This window comes from Kryptolebias marmoratus, linkage group LG16, assembly GCF_001649575.2.
Source record: "Kryptolebias marmoratus isolate JLee-2015 linkage group LG16, ASM164957v2, whole genome shotgun sequence".
NCBI lineage: Eukaryota > Metazoa > Chordata > Actinopteri > Cyprinodontiformes > Rivulidae > Kryptolebias > Kryptolebias marmoratus.
The window spans coordinates 31,588,350-31,593,452 of record NC_051445.1 but is presented as its reverse complement, the minus strand read 5'-3'; the positions used below and the strand labels follow the sequence as shown (position 1 = coordinate 31,593,452).

The 5,103-nt window shown below is 47.7% G+C and overlaps 1 long non-coding RNA gene across 1 annotated transcript; it reads right to left on the bottom strand.

Annotated features, from left to right (window-relative positions):
* Nucleotides 1–1,510: 1,510 nt before the first annotated feature.
* Nucleotides 1,511–2,406, bottom strand: LOC112449751. Its single transcript, XR_003038277.2, has 3 exons — nt 2,311–2,406; nt 2,163–2,243; nt 1,511–1,698 (listed from the first exon to the last, which is right to left on the bottom strand). It is a non-coding gene; the product is annotated as an uncharacterized LOC112449751 (long non-coding RNA).
* Nucleotides 2,407–5,103: the final 2,697 nt, after the last annotated feature.

Here is a 5,103-nt window from a genome sequence, read left to right as displayed (position 1 = left end):
GGTTGGACACTCTTTCACTCTGGAGTTGTCCCCGGTGAGAAGTGCAGAGCAGGAGTGGGCATACTTGTTGCCCCCCATCTTGGTGCCTGTACGTTGGGGTTTACCCCGGTGAACGAGAGGGTAGCCTCCCTCCGCCTACGTGTGGGGGGACGGGTCCTAACTGTTGTTTGCGTTTATGCGCCGAACAGCAGTTCAGATTACCCACCCTTTTTGGAGTCTTTGGAGAGGTTACTGGAGAGTGCCCCTCCTGGGGATTCCCTTGTTCTGCTGGGGGACTTCAATGCTCACGTGGGCAATGACAGTGAGACCTGGAGGGGTGTGGTTGGGAGGAACGGCCTCCTTGATCTGAACCTGAACGGTGTTCTGTTGTGGGACTTCTGTACAACGAGCCCAAAACTCAGTCAGCAACAAAAACTCATCCAGTCCTCTCCTCAGTCATCTACAACCCATCGGTTGACAACAAAACCAACACTGCCTGTTTTGAACACCACACGAGCTGCACCCAAACAGCCAAAACCAAAAAAGAGAGAGAGGCGAGGCCAGCTCCACTCCTCAGCTTTATACTCTGCTTATTAAGAGGGCAAAGGGGAACCAGCTGTGCCTGCTTAAGCTGCAAACACTCAGAAACAACAAAATTAGAACAAAGACACATGAAGGTATTGCTGCATGTAACACCCCCTCCCATAAAATCTGAACTCACTGTTTGAGTTAAGATGCCACCTCTCCTATCAAAGCAGGGTTAACCATACACACGAGACAGTGCATCTGCCACCAAGTTTTCAGAGCCTTTTTTGTGCTTGATTTGAAGATTAAATTTCTTCACCATCAACGACCAACGCATCAGTCTCTGGTTATTGTTATACATCTGAGAAAGAAAGACAACATGGTTGTGATCAGTAAATACAGTTACTGGAGGTGATGTGGAGCCAACATACACTTCAAAGTGTTGCAATGCTAGGAGCACTGCAAGAGTTTCCTTTTCAATGTTGGAATAGTTCATTTGATGGGGCTTGAACTTGGCAGAAAAGTAACGTACAGGATGACACACTCCATCCTCACCATCTTCTAGCAGTACTTCACCTTTGTCACAGGCATCCACCTCCAACTTGAAAGGCCGGATAACATCAGGAGCTGCCAGCACTGGAGCACTACAGAGAAGAAATTTAGCTGCATCGAAAGCATTTCCACATTCCCTAGTCCACACAAAAGGAACAGCAGGGCTGCACAAAGTGGTAAAGGGAGCTACCACTACAGAAACGTTTTTACAAAAACATCTGTGGTGGCACAAGGGCATCAAATTGATTCTGCCCCTCACAGCGGAGTAACCAGTAAGGATCAACAACGCCATCTTGGGAATTGCACCCAAGGAAATAAACTACCCAGAAGGCACTAGAGATTTGTAACCAATGAGAACAAGACTTTATTCCACCAAAAGTATTGATTTATTATAAAATAAACAAATAAAATTTAAAAGTTCCACAGTAGGGAGGGGGAGTGAACAGGACTGAGGTCTACCAGCAGGGGGAGGTCAACCCAAATACGGGGAACTGGTTCTGACAACAAATTAAGAAATCCAAGTAAATTACCTCCAGCACTAGTGAACAGTCACTCGATTGTGAAGAAACCCCAACACTGGTCATACGCACAGCAAACAGGACCAGTGCCCTTGGAGGCCTCCCACTGCCTTCAGCTCTCAGTCTGGAAACAAAAGGATGAGGTCAAACAAAACAAAAATAAATTAAAGAAAACACTAAAAGTTGTACACAGACAAACACTAAAATTAGGTTGTCCCCAAACATGAACATTAAAACAATACTTTAGTTAGATCATCTAAAATAGCTGAGGCTGTGACCCACAGGTCAAAGGCCACACAGAATAATAAAAGGACTCCAAACAAAATAGATAAAACTAAGCAGCAAGGTATCTTTCAAGCTGCAGCAAGGTCTCTTGTCTGAAATAGAATTGCAAATTAATAAATTATTTTAGGAACATGGTAGAAGGTAAAGAAGCACTATCACCTACGAGAGCTGGATGACTCCACAGACCAGAGAGCCCCTTCTGGCCCAACAACAGTAGGATCAGCTAGCAGACACCTTCTGTATGTAAATATTGGTCATATTGTTGTACTATTAAACTATATGGGTGCAAATAAAAGTGCATACCCGTTCCATGTTACCAAGGTGAATTGGGGGAGGTAAATTACTGCCACACCCCACTCTCCAACCGGAGGCTCCAGGCAAACCCTAAATACAAGCAATTTGAGTTAACCAGCAGCAATTTCAGATCTTACAGAAAAAAAACATTACTTACTGATGATAGAGTTACAGCCACTGCAAGCCAACCAAGCGACCTTCTCCCTGAAGTGTGACCAAATACCAGCATGAAGCAAACAGGTGAGAGCGTCCCTTTTATACTCCACACCCATTAGGAGGTAATTAGGTACCAGGTGTCCGCAATCCTAGGAGCGGGCTTCATGCTGCCACATTCCACCCCCCAAAGAATTGTCGCCCTGACGATTAACCCAAGAGCCAGCTAACACTATGGTCTAAAAACTGCTGTTACAGCATTCAACACTGTGTCAGGTAGGTTCCCAACCTGCTGCTCCGGACCCCCTACTCGTCTAGGAAGGTGGTGCACATTAGAATGCTGATCTGCAGTTGACCTCTGGTTTTGCCGCACACTACCCCTACCCATAATAGGTTGTGGGGCTAATTGTAGATCCAGAGGAGGCAATGGCCGTTCCATCTCCAAAGACCCCTGAAACCTAGAAGGACCAGACAGTTCATCTTGTTGAACTGGGGCCAGTGGGTGAGGAGGTAGCTGGATCACTGCAGCATCTTGTAGTGAGGGAGAGGATGAAGACCCTGCACGCACAACACAGAAATCACCTTCCACTGACAGGTCTTCCTCTGATGACAACCAATCAGGTAAGGGCTGAACTTGGGACAGATTCAACTGAAGACCCAGTCCAAACCATGGTGAACATTTTTAACCTTCGAGTTATCATCCATTGGTGTAATAGTATAGACCAAGCCTCTTTCCTTGGGTGCTTTAATAACCTTATGCACTACAGAACCCCATACATCTTGAATCTTGTGGCGCCCCCTTACACCGAGCTGTCGCAGCAAAACAAACTGCCGTTCTTTCAATGGGGCATCTTTTACATGCTAGTCATTATTTTTTTTCCTACGCTCAGCCACCTATTTCAACCATTCCCCAGCACCGTCAAAAGCAACCTGTAACTGGCTTTGGTGCTCCTGGATCCATTCATGGACACTGCCACCTATAGGCTCCTGAACCCTCCCCAACAGTAAGTCAACTGGTAATCTCGGCTCTTGGCCAAACATCAAGAAAAATGGGGACTCTCCTGTAGCCTGATGAGGTGTGGTATTGTAAGAATATACGAGTTGTGGCAAAGAAGAACACCAGTCCCGTTTACGGGACACTGGCAGGGTGCGCAACAAATTGTGTAAGGTTCGGTTAAATTGTTTACACTGCCCATTACCTGCAGGATGGTCTGGTGTGGTATGGGATTTGTCAATGCCATAAAGGTTACACAACTGCCGGATCAGAGTGCTCTCAAAGTTTCGTCCCTGATAGGAATGAATACGAGCTGGGACCCCAAACTTTGTGAACCACTCTGTCACCAAAATCTGTGCCACCGTAGATGCATGCTGACCATGTGTGGGGACTGCTAATGTGTACTTCTGAAAACATCTGTCAAAACAAGAACATTCTCCAACCCATTATGAAAAGGCTCCAACACTGTATAGTCCATGGCAAGGATCTCATTTGGCCGTGAAGCCAACAAATGACCCATGAAACAATGTACAGCTGGCTGAATGTCCTTGGCTACTTGACAGCTCTCACAGTTGAGACACCACAATGCCACCTTACTGGACATACCCGGCCAATAACAGCGGAGCCTGAGCAACTCTAACGCTCTCTTGACACCCTGATGTCCATGTCTCTGATGAATCTCTATTAGAACCTCCTCCTGTAAAGCAGCTGGCAACAATACCTGCAGCATTCCCTCTGTGGTTCCAGGGAGGAAAACCTGACGATACAGGACTCCATCCCGTTCCACCAGCCGGTCCCATTATCTCAACAGAACTAAAGCAGGCTGAGATAGATTCTTACGCTCCTGATAAGTTGGATACCGTTGGTCTCACTTTGCCTCCCTGCTCCTGTGAAAGCACAGCCCCTTGCCCACCATGGCTTGCATCAACTTCCAATATAAATGGAAGAGAGAAGTCAGCATAAGCTAGGACAGGTGCAGTGGTAAGTTTTCTCTTCAGAGCCTCAAAACTGTCTTGACACACCTCAGTCCAATGATCCAGAACCCCTTGGTCCCGTTTCTTCCTTTGCTTGGTGTTTCCACTTTCAGCCACCAATTTATGAAGTGGTGCAGCCAACTTGGCAAATCCCTCCACAAACCGTCGGAAGTAACTGGCGAAACCCAGGAATGAACGTAGCTCTGAGATAGTACGAGGAGTTTGCCAATTGGCCACCACTTCTACCTTAATTGGATCTGTGGAGACACAGTTATCAAAAATGACATGACCCAAGTAACGGACCTCCTTTTGGAAGAAGGCACATTTTGAAAACTTTACCTTGAGGTTTACCTTGACAGAGGGGCGGAGCTGTCAACTGACCACTACCTGGTGGTGAGTTGGCTCCGATGGTGGGGGAGGATGCCGGTCAGACCTAGCAGGCCCAAACGTATTGTGAGGGTCTGTTGGGAACGTCTGGCAGAGTCTCCTGTTAGGCGGAGCTTTAACTCCCACCTCCGGGAGAACTTCGAACATGTTTTGGGGGAGGCGGGGGACATTGAGTCCGAGTGGGCCATGTTCCGTGCCTCCATTGTTGAGGCGGCTTATTGGAGCTGTGGTCGCAAGGTGGTTGGTGCCTGTCATGGCGGCAACCCTCGAATCCACTGGTGGACACCGGCGGTGAGGGATGCTGTCAGGCTGAAGAAGGAGTCCTATTGGGCATTTTTGGCCTGTGGGACTCCGGAAGCAGCTGACGGGTACCGGCAGTCCAAGCGGCATGCGGCTCGGGTGGTCGCTGAGGCAAAAACTCGGGCATGGGAGGAGTTTGGAG